This window comes from Ischnura elegans, chromosome 4, assembly GCF_921293095.1.
Source record: "Ischnura elegans chromosome 4, ioIscEleg1.1, whole genome shotgun sequence".
In the NCBI taxonomy this organism is placed as follows: domain Eukaryota; kingdom Metazoa; phylum Arthropoda; class Insecta; order Odonata; family Coenagrionidae; genus Ischnura; species Ischnura elegans.
In genome coordinates, this window is record NC_060249.1 from 103,601,997 (window position 1) to 103,617,586 (window position 15,590).

Genomic DNA, 15,590 nt, shown 5'->3' on the forward strand with positions numbered 1-15,590 from the left:
ACCCAGGATCAAAACTAGGGGGAGGGAAGGCCATGGTTGCTCAAGTTGTAACATTTAAGCATGAAAAAGGCAAACGAAACCAACAATTTAAGAAAACTATGACAGCGCTTCATTGTTTTTTTTTTTAATTATTTGCTTTAAAAAGTTATTTTAGTCACATGTCTTACACTTATATCATTTTTCGTGGGTTTAAAGAAAATTTGTTGAAAACTTTCGTTTCGATCTATTCCTGATTTTCCTCAAAGAATTTTACGACTTTGCCTCTCAAGAAGAACGCAAACAAAGTGCCCCTCGCTGGGTACTACGCCCATGCGTTAGAACTAATTCCATTTGCGTGACTAAACAGTTTCAGGAGGGAAAACATGCAAAAAAAAGTTGGCTAAATATAAAAAAATGGGATAACAGATGCTACTCTGCCATGGATCGCAAAAAAGGTTCACCTTCTCCCCAATAGCCGATAAGGAGGAAGGCGAAATAAAAAAGGGCTTGGACTAAGAAAATTCGCCAAATTAAGGCTGGAAAGAAAACAAGATTGCCAACTTAAGCGAAGACTATCATGGGGTTTAAATTACAGGAAGCGAGATAGGGTTGAGACGAAACGGGAAAAAACCTTGAACTTGATAAGAAGGATAACGTGGAAAAGGATGAGGGAGGAGGGCCGAAGACCAGCGGGCGGATAAAGAAGAAGCCGGGTAGTGGACGGTGGAGATATTACCGATAAAAGAACGGGATTCCCTCCGATCCACGAAGAGCCTATTTACATCTTAAAGATGCTCTATTTATTTCACGAAACTTTTCGATTGGTTGTGCTACCTATTTTTGGGAGTCGTAATAGATTCTCTAACTTGTATGTATTGTAAATCAGATCTCCAGAATCTTAAATATAAAAAAATGTTTATTAATAATTAATATTTTTTAAAAGTTAAATATACTTTTAGTAAGAGTGACTGAAAAAATTCAAGAAAAATTCTAATGCATAGGTAGTGCAACTGTATAGCGAAAATTCCACAGAGAGAAAATCATTCGAACCCGGATCTTCCAATTCTCCGGTCGAGTGCTATAGCCAGTTAAGCTAACGAGGCGTCTTCTCGGGCTGTGGAAATTTGTGGACCTGAGCGAGCGAGCGAAAGAGCCTGAACGAGTACATTTCACAATAGTGAGACAAATGGAAAAAAATGCAAAAAGGTAAAACTTTTGAAAACACTAAATAAAACCATATAATATTAAGTCGGTTCATCTGTATTTCTTTAGAATACAAGGACATCAGGATTTGTTGAGGAGAGAGTTCGCTGGACAATAAAGAATGAAAGGTGAGAATCGATTTAATACGAAGGAACACGTAAGATCTTACTGGGGACTGGGGAACAAGGAAGATCGCCTCACACTGAAGGAGAAAGGGAATAGAAAAAACGAGAGCGCAGTACGAGAGATTGCCGCAGGATGGTTCTGAGTAGGAAGACCAACTTAGACTGGGCGGGAAGGGGGAAGAGAGAATTGAATGAGAAAAAAAGAGAAAATCGCATGATAATAAACGAGTGGTCCTTTTCAAAAGGAGGGATGAGCGGCCACGCGCCCCGGACGCATATATATATAAAAAAAAAGAAATGAAAGAAGCGAGAGGAGGTAGTGGAATGGGACGGATGGACCTCACAAACCGGTCCCTCATACCACCCTCCTCGGTAAAAAAAACCTCACACCACTCCCGCATGCTTATCCCACAGCTCCTCACACCCCAGTCTCCCTTTTCGGGAGCGTCCGCCCTAGCATGGGTGTGGCGGGCAGTGGTGTGGGGCACCCCTACCTTATAATACATCCCTCTCTCATTTGAATAAATTACCCCTTCGGCCATCTGCGGCTCCCCCACCCCCTCCGTAGCCAGCCTTACATATCCCTCCTTGTGTGCCCGCACATATACACGAGCGGGCAAGGCAGCGTCCGTCTCCCCATACTCCTCCGGAAAAGGGAATGGCCAGTTGCACGATGTTAGTGAGGGGGGTTAGTTTTAAAAGAGGGAGGAAAACTCTTATATGGACGGTGGAAGATAAGGGAGTCGGAAAAAGAGGACGGAGTGGAGGAGGATGAAAGGTGTTTGGGGAGAGGAGACACACACACACACTGCCTCGTCTCTTATGTCTTCCTCTTACCCCTTTCCTTATCTTTTCCCCTCCAACTCCCCCCTCCCCTCTCACTCCTGGTCCTCACTCTATTGTCCACGTGTCCCGTGCGGTCCTTCGCCACACACAGCATCTCTGCGAGGAATCTAACGGTGCCCCCCTGCGTGGCTGGCCGGAGATAAATGCTCTCGAATTTCTTTCGGGTATATAATACATTTTTCGCGTAAGGGGAAGCAAGGGGAGAGGAAAAAATCTGAAGGTAATGTATTCTTCATTCTACCGCTCTGGGTTTCATCAACATTTCTTGTATTTTTTTGCCTTTCGATTGCAGTTTTTACGATGGATAGCCTCGGTATTCTTCGCACGAATTCGAAAAACTGGTACTGATACATTTCTCGTTAGGGGAAGGCAGGAGAGAAGAAAACATGTAAAGGCAATGTTTTCTTCATTCTACCATTCTGGATTTCATCAACATACCTTGTATTTTCTTACCTTTCGATAGCTGCTTTTACCTTGAATAGCCTAGGCGATCTTTTCACGAAATCGAAAAATAATCAGATGCGTGTAATTATGGAAAATGTCTTTACTTAAATTAAATGATTCGATGATTAGGATGCATGAGAAATAAGAGCACACATGAACCATCGTAATTTTGCACACTTTAATCAATCTTACACTGACCTTGGATCCAAGGGATAAACGTTATTTTCAAGGCGAATATCTGTTGAAACCTAGGTTGGTTTAAGTTTTATTATAGGGTGGAAAATTACAAAACTGTGTGTGCTCTTCTACCTCCATGATGAAAAATTCAACCAAAAACCCTTATGTCTAATGTTTAAAAGAAATAAGAATTCAGTCAAGGTCTTCTGTATTTTTTTACAAATGATGTAATGAAGCAACGACTCAAAACGAACCCATTTCAACTATCTGAGAGATACTTTTTCTTCTCGGTCAGTGCCACCGAAAGAGTCTCGTGAGCTAAAATATCGTTATCAACAGAGTCTCTTTTTTCGGAACGAGCTGTTAAACCTTGGCATAAAACATGGGTCCTACTCTACCTGGCTATTAACTGTATAAAGTGATTAGGATGATTTAGTGGCTACGGCTTGGGTTCGGACGAGAGGAGAAAGGAAGGAGTGGAAGGTATATATGGGGAGGGATGGAGGGGAGGAATAGGGGTTCTCAGCACTTCGAAAGCGAGAGTGAGGATTACGAAGAGAGTGGGCACACACTAACATACACTCTCTCTATTAAGGGCGATCTCCCTTTCCGACGGACATCTGCCGCCGCTGGCCGGCCGACTTATCAGGTCACGGTGGCGGATGATGTGGGCGGAACTCCGTGCCGGCCGCTAGTCACAATGGGCGGGCTGCGAGTGATGTAAATTGGGCGACTCAGCCCGTCCCCCTTCGTACGCTTCGACGTAGAGGGGCGCTCTCTTAGCGGCCACTCCCTCCTTCGTTTTGGAGTGAGCCGGGGAGAACATGACCGTAAAAAAGTTCATAAATGAAGAGGAGTTGTGAGTGGGGGGTGGAGGAAGAGTTTGACTCCGAAATGTTTACGGGCGCCCGAATAAAAAAAACACGGCGGAACGAAGAATGGGAATCACCATTAAACTCCTTTCGACGACCATTTAATAAACCCGTTTAAGGGTGTAAAGGCAATGTGAAAACAAGGCTGTCGCACCAGGAGTCACAAAAAAAGAACATTGCCCTAATAATACTTGTCAGCTCTGAGAAGTTAACGAAAGCATTAAACTAATGAAGAAGGGCGTGACTAAATAGGTAGATGTAATTCCTGGCTTGAAACATGTGTGCATTTATGTGTGCGAATCCCTGATTAATATAATTAATACTATGAAGTTCTATGTGAAAGAGTTGTTACTAGGTGGGAGGGTAAAATTAAGGTAGTTGTCTCAGTGAACGCAAAAAATTACGTCGTATTTATAATTCTATTAATTTGAGAAACGCCAAGCCTCGATTCGTACACCTGTGGCTTAATCCGGAGTGAGCACATCCCTCATATATCCAAACTAATTTTCGAGTTGAGTTGATGTGTGAGAGAAATTTATGAAACCGCCAAGCTAATTAAAGGAATGAAAAAAAGATAGAAAGGCAACACTCTCCCAGTAACGTGTACCCGTACATCAATGTGCGTCAATGTGATCTTTGGGCCAAGATCAGCCGAAGATTAAAACAGCAGAAAAGGTTCGTATTTTTTACGTAAGAGGTGTCGCAACCACATTTTCCCTATTTTCTTGTCTTGTCAAAGGTTGAGTTTGAAGAAGAAAAGATGGAAAATATACATGGATGGCATTCTGTCGCCTTCATGTAAATGCTGGGACAGTTATCTCAGTTTATATTCCTCATGAGTTAAAATGAATCATCCAACACAATTACGTGACAGAAAAGAACATTATAGAATTCCAAGTTCGTTACTTGAGCTCCGCATAAGCCTACCTCGCCGTGGTATTATTGCGTAAGGCATTGTCTCAAGTAACAGCCTCTTAGCATATTTCCTCATTTGTTTACGGAAATACGACAGGCTTGATGGCGATGAGGAAATGACGAGTCACGCTCTGGGCAAAATGCCACACGAGCTGAATGGCATATTTCACATGGGTTTTGACTGGAGGGAGATATTGAGAAGAGAGAAGGATATGAGGAGGAGGGTTTGAAAATAAACAGAACCATAATTAGCATCTTCGTGTCATTTCTCACCGAAAATGGCAAATTTCATTATTTTATTGAGTATTTTATTTAACAAATATTTAAAATGGGACATCCAATATCTTCCTTGAATAATATTTCGTGCATGTTTAGTTTAGATAATCCAGAATTGCTAAGACAAAAACAGAATTAACTAAATCACGAACCGCATGAAAGTTAAATGTTTCTAAACTAATTTTTTTCTATGTATTCCGTACAAAACATTTTGTCGTTTTTCGCATGTTTGAAAGATTCGATCAACAAACAAGTGTAGCAATCAAACTTATATCAATGCCTCATCCAGGGACTTCTCCATCAAATCGACAAGGTACAAATATAATGTGCGAAAACAGTGAATTTCCCGAACAATACAAACTATCTGCTAATTATTACACATTTTTCAAGATTCAATGATTTCGTTAACTTCTCAGAAAACCTCCGGCTAAGAAATTATTCTCAAATGAAGCAGGGAACAAAATAATGAATAAACTACATGTGTTCAGAAATACTGTACAATAAGAGGCATACATTTTAGAAAGAAACTTCTCTACATCATACTGAGAAAATATAGCATAGGGAAGTGAATGAATCCAGAGCATATTAAAAATGTAGCATTAGCGATACTCCACTTAACGAAAAGAAATAGCGTGTTCATATAATTTCCGTGAGGAAATCGTCCCAAGAAAGGTAAAAAAATTATATAAATTTAAACCTACTTCTCTTACGCAAGGCAGAATAAAATTCACCACGGTGGGGCATTTTCTAAATGATTTATAAAAAAATGAAGCATAAAATCGCTTAAGGAGTTCTCACAGATAACACCCTCTTGCCGCTTGCTGCGTTTAATCTTACCATCTGGAGAAATACAAAAGCTTCGGGCAGGACAAGGAGCGAGGAGATGAGGGAAAAAAAATCCAACAGCTCGGCGGTGGTAATAAAGAAAAACATTTTTATCGGAGTCATCATAATTTTCCGACTGATAAAAGAGTAAAATACACATCGCGGAAATGAATTTTGGCGCCCGCTGGCATTAAAACGGTGGAGTACAGAAATAAAAAAGACGCGGAGAGGCGAGAAAACACCGTAGAAAGGAGAAAAAAAGAACACAAACGAATGACGTGTAGGAAAACAGCGAAAGAAACAAAAGAAATTCACTCAGCGGAGGCCCTACTTTTTTCTCATTTCTTCCCCATATCTTACCCACCTCCGCCTCTCCCTCGGCCATTACTTTCGGCTGGAACCGCAAGGTTTGAGGGCTTGAGAGGAGGGAAAGAAGAGGAGGAGGTGGGGAAAAAATCTCGTGTGGCAAGAAGATGTGGCTTAGATGTTACCGTACGCCTTGGAGGGGGAGGAGGAGAAGCTTCGGGGATGGAGTGAAGAGGGGGGTGGGGAGAGGGCTTCTGGAAGACCGCGGTGATAAGGTAGAGAGGGAGTGAGGGGGTTGGTTTGGGTTGTTTCTTTCTCGGCGGGTGGGAAGGGCATTAGAAGGGATGAGTCGGAAATGAGAGTGGTAGCTGGTAGATGAGGCGGCAGGTGGGGGAGGAGGAGGCAAGGTTTTTGGGAGGGGGGCGGGCGAGGTATTTTTGGGGGACACCGCGTTCCACGGACCATTTGTCAGCGTCACGCACCCCTTAAGGGGTTCCTGCCCCCCCCCCCCCCCCTTCTGGGCGTCCGCCGGACCCACCCACGCCACCACCAACCCACACTCCATTTACTGATAAAAAAAATGAAACATTTTTTCCACCCCCGCAATTCCATAACCCTTTTTTTCCTCCACGAAAGAAAGAAGGGCAAAAGTACGCATGAAAAAACACGCGATTGAGTTACAAAGCCATGAAGAATGTGGAAGGGTAAAATATTTAGAGATGTGGGCTACATGATCATATTTTAAATACTAATTTCATTTTAGGCCAAATTCAGATAATTTACTTTTCTTCTTTCAACCTAGGTACGTACGGGAGGAAGGGCTGAAGGTGTATAGTGCGCAATTGCGCGGTCTCAAGGGAGTCCTATAACTATATTTGTGAAGTTATGAATATAGAAATTGTGGGAGAGAGGTCAGGTGAGAGAATTATATTAGAAACTTCCTAATTAACAACTTCGAAAATGTCCACTGTAATTTTATTAGTCCAACCAAGGTTTCAGCAGCCTAGTGCTATTTTAAGGGGTGATATCAAGTTCAATTATGTGACTAAATTACCACAGAAAACTCGAAACTAAAGTACGCATTAAAGAAAATTTTCATTCCTTGAATAGCGTTTTAGAAAAGCTGATTTCAATGCAGGGGAATTCGAAAAATTAAGCAATATAGATGAACCGTAGCCGTATTGTTGTGGCATATTTAAGAAAAAAATAATAGAATTGACCAGGAATTAGTGGAATGATTGTTTGAATTTCAATCGATTCTGAGACAATTCAAGAGTTTGGCAAAGAAATATATTCTTTACGCCACCAACGGTATTCCATGGGAACAATAAAATCGCCTTATTGGCTACATTTGGCCTTAGAATCCAAGAAGCGTAAGGAAAACAAGAATCATATTTAACTCTGTTTGTAGCATCTACTCAAAATCGTATTCGATTCCATTTTTGAATGCGGTGATATCCTTTACGCTGCACGAACTTAGGAACGTTGATTTCGGTTTGAGTTTCAGTTCTTAGATTAACAGCCTTAGAAGTAACAATTGGCTCCAGCATTTTTGTCGGAAACTCAAGGGTAGGTGAACAAGGAAAGACGTGCTCCCCCAACGGCCGTGGAAAGAAAATGAATTGGATGAGGATCGGGGAAGGGTAGCTCGAGGATGAAAATAAAGGAAGAAAGCAGAAGTCGCTCACGTGTCTTGTTCGCGTCCACGACTTCATCTGTTACGAAAGAGACGGCCGGGCAATAGGATGAGATGGAGAGTTTTCGTAAATCGATCATCTCCAATATCGATCCCCGTATCGCATACATGCTAATGACTTCTTTCAACGACTTGTCTCCACGCTTCCCGAAATATCGAACTGGCCCTCCTCGTTTTCATCTGAATACTGAAGAAATACCTTGCCGATTACAGTGTTGACAAAGGAAAAAAACACTTCAGATGAACAAATAAGGTGGATCATGGATGATTGTAATATTACATACGTTTCAGTCCCCATCTCCATCACGTTTTTTGAGATGCACGATAAAAGCAGGAGCAAATGAAAGTACGGAAATTATATTCAAGTCGGTTAATCACTTTATCTAGAAGCCCGCTCGAAAATTCATTTATCCTTACGATAATTTGCATGGCCTTCACCGATTCTCTTCGAGAAAATATACACAGGAAATCACAACAAATCTCACTAATGCATGGAAAAAGAGAAAAATCAATGCTAGGAATCCATCAAGAAAGAGTCGGCAGATTTGAAGGCAGTGATGACGCTTCTGAAAAATAATTCCGTCACGAAGCAATCCCTCATTCTTTCATTCCTTGCCGTCACTATTCATCAAAAAAGTCCAATCCCGTCCTGAGCTTTATAGGGAGGACGAAATAGGCCTGAGACGGTCACGGACTTCGCGGAAAAAATTCTCCTTGACGGCGAAGAAAAATCGGCGTCACAAAAGACGCCCCGCAGAGAAAGGGGTTGTATCCTTCACACAAAAATCTCCCGTGAATCTCGTGAAAAGTAGTAGTGGCCTTTGATCGGCAGATATTAAATGGAGTGCATTGCCCCGGCAGACAGTAGAATTCTTGTAAAGTAATAGCTTTACCCTCTATTTTTCTATTATAACAAAAATGTTCCCTGTATTTATAATTTTAAAATACGTAATAGAATACACGGACATTCTTTCAAAAATTTTTAATTCACTAACGCCGAGGAAAATTTATAAAAAAAACGCAAAATGCGTTCGTATATGTCATGCTTTAGCATTATCTATAAATAAGAATTGGATGCTATTTTACGGGGTTAATATCGAACAACTCCTTATATCTACATACGTCTATCTTTGTATATGCGTATACACCTGTATATGGAACTGTAGCATCGTGAAAACACATGAAAAAGCGAAAAAAGGCTTTATTTTCTAGAATTTTCACCTCAAAATCGACTTAAAAATAAGCAATGTCTTGTGATGAATGCATAAAACCATTATTCCTTAGAATATACGGAAAATAGAAATGTTCTAGGGCCACTTTTATGCTACGAAAAGGGAAATTGTGACCGTCTACAGTGACGCCTTCCGAGCAGGGATTTGCGTCGTATATGGAAAAATCGAGTTCTCTTCGCTCGCAGAGAGGCGCATGGTACAAGAAAGCAACTAAATAATTTGTGCGCAATGGCCAATCAATCAACGGCTGAAAGGAAGTGAAATACGGGGTTTGAAATGCAGCGTTGAAAGGGTTCCGTTCCGTACATATGCATCGAGGAAAAATAGGTGGTACCCGGGCACGTGTCTACACGTCGTAGGGGCGATGTAGGTGTCAAACTCACGCACCGCCGAGGGAGAAGAGAAACATTTGAATGCACCACATTTGAATGCTTTCAAGATGTCGTGAGAAGGGGTGCTATAATTTTAAATCGCTCGGCAAGGTTTCGGTTGCATCGAAATAGGAAAAAAACACGCTTGAAATGGAACGGTTGGAAAGGCTCTTTCTCTTCGTTTGCGTATGGAAATCAAGAAAAGCGTTTTCCACTCGATAGCCCATCTCTCGAAATGCATCCGAGTAATGGTGGCACTTACTCTCAATTGACCGTAATTAATCCCTATCTTGGCACTTTTGCGTGGCGCGTGAGTTGTATTTGATGCAGCATGATTTTTGTCACGGGAGTGAAAGCGGCAAAAGAACATCTTTGCATATGCTCTCTAGAGGTTAACGCATGCCTTTCCGAGCATGATACGAGCAAAATAGATTCTAAAAACAGATTTCACCGGTCTTAGTATAATTATGTTCTCCGTGTAAGGAATAATACACCAAAAAAAAAGCGCACAAACGTTCATGAGTGGCATACACAATAAATTTTAGTCAATGAAAAACTTTTTATATCCTGCAGTTATGTGCAGTTGCATTACTTTTATTAGAAGATAAGCCCCTTAAGTGAATGAAAGGACACGAAATAATAAAAAAACATGGAAATACGAAGCTCAGAATAATAATGCGCTTACTAATTTTTATTGATGTAATTCTTACTTTTTGTAAATTAATTTTGTCGATCCTCGTAACAAAATTTGGGGTCGTAATTTTTTTGAGGAGTATTTTAAGCACGTAATAAGGTTATAGGCGTAAGTATTTTTTTATTTTTGAGAATGGAATAAGGCAACACTTTAGTTTCGAAATATGCACTAAAAATCTTTTAGGTATCATTGCAGAGTAGTCAATTGTAGCTTAGCATTTGGAAATGAAAAATTGAATTACCAATATCTCTAACTATACGGTACGGGAACCAAGCTAAAACTAAGTTTCCTCAGCACACTGAAGCGGATCACGTAGTCAGCGGGTGTTAACTTGAATAAAATAATTAATGGCACGAGAACCAATCTCGGCGCCGCGCTAGGTAATGAAATCAATGAAGAATGATACCCTCTGTGCAGAAGGTAGGTATAATTGGAGTTGGTGGTGGAACTATTTTCTTCTTCGCCCTCTTTAATCGTGGGAAAGAATGGAACAGCGCGACAAGAAGGAAATGTATCAGAAGAGGAGAAAGAAAGAAAAAATGAAATGGAATAGAAATAACGAACGGCATTTCTCAATTTTCAGCGTCTTAAATTCGTGTCGTGAGGAGAAAACCTGGATCGAAATGACGCGAAGAAGCTCTTATGAAAAATAAGGGAAAATGAATCTTGACGTAGGCAGGAGGTCGGGTGAACGTCGGAGTGGGAGGAAAGAGAAGTGGGGGTGGGGGGTTACGAGAAGGTGAAGAACCCTTCCCCCTCACCCCCTTTGCGCTTACGTTTCCCTTATTTTCGTGGGTACCCCCACTTCCCATTGTATGTTTGTGTGCGCGCGCGCGCCATGTTGGAGCTTGGAGGGGAAGTTACGGTCACGTGGGAGAAGGAAAATACGACTCAGAAGGTTTAGATATGATTTTGAGAGGGGTGGGTACCGTGCCTCGTGTGTTGCGGAGGGCACCCTTTACGAACCCCCCTTATTTTCCTCTCCTGCTCCCATTCCAATTGCTGGCCGACCGATTCGAAAATCGAAAGGACGGATTCGAAGGGAGAAAAAGAGAGAGGGCATTAATTTAAAAAATACCCAACCGTCAAACACATGTCACCCGCCATGCGATGACGTGCATAGAGCATGAAAAACTGCGGGCGAGGAAAAAGACTTCTTTCTTCCCTTGTGTTGGGGGAGAGAGATCGGGAGAAGGGAGTCGCTAAGGCTGCTCTCAGGGTTTTTTCCAAGGCGGTAGGTGGAAGGTTCAAGGAGGGGTCGCATTAAAAAGGGCCTTATCAGGGGAAGGAGTACCCCGCGGAGACCCTGGGGAGAGGGATAATGAGGGAGAGTGTTCGGTGTTGGCAGGAGAACTCATCAATTCAATACCTCGAATGAGTGCTACAAGCTATTAACAAGGAAACATTCAGGGAAAAGGATTTCTACCCCACACCTCGTCCTTCTCTCATTGATTTGTCACAGTTTCTTCTACTGCGAACTCGCGTCAAAAAATTCTTTTACCGCCGGAGAGCATTATTTATTTTTTTTCGTTTGAACTTGACAGTTCCTTTCTTCAAACAAGGAAAAACTCAAGAAACCTCCATGAGTTGCAAAGTTTGCCTCTATCAATAAAAAATGGATATTTTAAAATTTTTAAAATCACAATTCGTAATCAGCACTGGGATATCTACATTTTTTGATTGAGTAACAACATTGAAATGCAAAGAATGAGAAAATGGACACACTAGGCATTCAGAAGAAATGATCTTATTTTACTTTTATTAAATACAATTGTAAATAACCTTATTCTCCACATACCTTCATTCATTAAATGACTTAATTTTATGGCTTGGCAGACGAGGTTTATGTCTTAGCATTTAAAATAGTTCTCTTTAGAAACTATAGCGTTGAAATTATAATCCATAACATTAATAATTCCTAAAACTTTTTTCACACGCTGCAGTTTTCATGGCAAACAAAAAGTATGACCTTAAAACTTCTGACTGCCGCATTGCAGTCTTTACGAGCCTTATACCAGCGATGCAACTTTTAATAATTTTATCCCCTCCGTCTAGGCTAAAAAAAGATTGCTTTTGAAAAAAAAGTGGCGGACATCATCTTAATCACAATGGTTGTCGGGCAATCTCTCGTTTGCCAAGCAATTCCACATTAAAAATTGAAATGTCTCCAAAAATATAGTACGCAGATGATGGCTGAGCACTCAGAGTTACACTAATTACATCAAGCTTTGTGTTCCTCATTTGAAAACTTTTTATTTTTCATAGTTTTAAGCGTCAAATTTGCATGGGCAGAGATAAATTGGCGATGATAATTGAATCTTCCAAACGGACAATAAAGGAAATAATACGTCTTTATATATATTTTGCGAATGTGAGGCTTACGGCTCAATTTCTATTTATTTTTTTTAAATGTCAGAGCGACTGCACGGACCCGACGGATGTTATCCTTCCCTCGGAACATTAAAAAGGAGACGGGAGCACATAGTTCTGTGGAATAGCGATAAAAACTGTGTCCGAGCTGGATGGGGTTGGAAATAAAGTCGAGCAGAGCGCGAGGAAAAATGTTTAAAAAAATATGAGGCGTCATTGTGGGGATCCCTCTTTCTCCCTGCCGAAAAAAGGGTCGAATAAATAAGCAAGGCGGAAAAACGACAAAAGAAAGCGTGCATTGCGGCTGACAACGGCCATTACCGCGCTGACGAATGTCGCTTTAATGCAAATCCCGGAGAGAGAGAGTCGTATTCATCCGACATTTTGGATCGGCGGCGTGAACCGCGATTTCCCCCCCCTTCCAATTCATCCCTTCGCACCTATTCCATCCCCCAAACACCCCCTCTAAAAATGACTCTATCTGATACAGCTATGGGTTTCTTTCTCGGACAGTGCTAGAATAAGACATGAGTTGTTGAGGGGCCCGCTACCCGCAGGCGAGGAGACCATCATTCAAAAGCCTTACTCGGACTCTTACTCGAGGCGTTTTCCCCGTTTTTTCCGGACTACTAAAAAGGTCATTCTTAATTCATCGGGAAATTGATTTTGCTCCGTCATTTCCTGCTTTGGGGAGGTAGCACTTTGATCGTTGAATTATTCCCGAATAGAGTAGGTATAGTTAAATCGACCGCAGAGAAAAGCTTAAAAAATCGTATTACATGTTGTGAACATGAAGTATATAAGGAGGAGGAAAATAGAGCGATTTTTTCGGAGTCTAAGCGAGTACGATAAGAGAATAAATTCTGAAAAATTATTTCACAACTAATCGATCTATAAATTTACCTCATGCGAGAGATAATTAATAGATAGACCCTGATACAGGTTCGTTATCTTGGGCGTGACTTCATGGAATCGACTTAACGTAATGAAATGTGAAAAAAAACTTTTAATTCCAGATAAATTTAATAGTGTAGAAACGAGATTTCGACGTGGATTAATCAGTTTGTGATAAAATGCCACGTAGAAAAATAGGCTGTGCAGTATAAACTAAATGTGGCATTATAAAGTTTTTCACATTTCACTATCTAACACAGGATGCAATAACCATGCAATAATGGTCATAAAATAATGCTAATATTGAAATTTTTTCATAATTTTTTCTGCTGCGCATGAATGCCTACTGGAAACATTATATACTAAGCAGTGTTTTTTTTCAGAGATTACATCCAAAGGGAAAAATAGTTCTCCAAATTTAGGAGGAAAAAAATAGAAATACCAAAAGTACGGGAATGGAACAAGGAAATAAAATGAAAAAGAGTGCGGGGGAGGAAGGAAGTGTGAAAACAGTAGGAGAGAATAAATGGCTCGGAAAACGCGTGGCCGAGACTCGCCGTGAACACCACGCCCCGTTATTCTTTCTACTTCCCCGCTCTGTATTTTTTTAAATGGTTAATTTGCATCAAATATTTTTATCTCGTGGCTCGCTCTGAAAAAGAAAAAAGAAAAATATTTCATCCCCTCTGCATAAAACACGCGTATTTTCGCCAGATATGCCTTGTCTCCCTTAATATCGCGTCGCTTACGAGCCGGGAGATGATTTCTCGCCTCGGAGGTCGGTGAAAGGGGGGAAATGGAGGAGAGGAAAAGGGAGGGGGAAAGCAGAGGAGGGGAAGAGGCTGCGGTCGACAAACAGAAGGAATGCGTCTGGTCATTTTGCCCCGGCTCCAGTCCCATTTTTTTCGCTTCACTTCTTTTAACTCGCATTAATCGCAACGCCTAGTTTGCGGAATATTTTCGATTTTGGATAACCAAAGATGGTCTAAGCCAGAGTTTGATATCCCATGACCCGCAAAACTGTTTCACTTGCATCACATGACAAAAAGTTGCTAATTATTTTGAAAGCTAAAAAATTACTGATGCTGATATGAATTAGTGCTTTCTAATGAAAGTGTGCAGATGAAATTCTAAGCATACATCCTATCGATGCAAAATATTTCCTATAAATAAAAATATTTCCCCTCCGCGAATACGATTTTAGCCATAATATACTTGTTTGAGAATTATTTCCGAATTTAAGATAATATTATTCAAATCAATGGTTTAAGTAATTGATTTTCACTATCTATGAAGGATATAAATTTTCAATGTGATTACAAATGTTTTTTATGTCGTAAAGTTTTGTCAATGTAAAAGTTCGCTCAAATCATGAAATATTTGTATATCTAAGATACACGATCATGTCTCCACGGACCTTTTTCGATAGAATACATGAAAATTAAATCGTGAAGGTATAGTGTTTACTGTAGGTAGCCATACTTTTCTGTAAAAACGGAGGGGAGTAGAATTTGCCATTCGCAATGAGTCTAACGTATTAAAGTCGAACGAACTGAAAGCTTGAGCATACGCATTGCGTTATTTGGCGCCAATATTAAGAAAAAAAACCTCCAGGCTACGCTTAAGTTGGAAGGGAAAGAAATCCATAATCTGTTGCCTTTTTGGGAGTGCTGGAACGGATGAAAAAAAGACGGCTTTTCTTGCGGAGAAGATGACGCAACTGAACTGAAAGCGAAAAAGAGCGCCTGGAATGAAATGAAAAAATGAATATTCTGAGGGAATCCAGCGAGAAGAGTCTGTAGGGAAGAGGATATGGAGGGAATATCCTGGATAAGGGTTCGAGGGAAAAAATAAGGAAGCGCCGCCGAATTTTTCATCCATTCGCTCATGTCATTCGCCGTGGGATACTTATACGAACGTCTTCCCCGGAACTACCACGCCCATTTCCGATGTACCCACCGACCCGAACCTCAAGAAGCCATTCATTTCCCACTCCTTTGAAAAATACAACGATGATTGATACAAGATGGCTAGATGCCGATCTGAATGCAATCGTTGAATCAATGCAATAGAACTAAGGTTGAAACTTCATCATGACCATGTCTTTTCAATCATGACTCATCATTCAAATATCTATCACTCATAAGGATTTCATCATGCATAACAGAGTTTGATGATTTACATTCCGGACAACGCGCGAGTTTACTGAGCCCATCATAGAAATGTATTTGCATAAAATTTCAGTCTAGATCATGAACATTCCTAGGGCTTCATAATTAAGGTGTATGTAACGGTATCGACTAGCAAATTGAGTACGCACATTAACCCAACTTGAAATGCTACTCAATAGGTAATATTACTTGCA

General features: G+C 40.8%; 1 protein-coding gene across 2 annotated transcripts in view; it reads right to left on the reverse strand.

Annotated features, from left to right (window-relative positions):
- LOC124157855 (zinc finger protein 384-like) overlaps positions 1-15,590 on the reverse strand; it is a 171,917-nt gene that overhangs the window by 25,660 nt on the left and 130,667 nt on the right. The gene's annotated exons all lie outside the window — the stretch shown is intronic.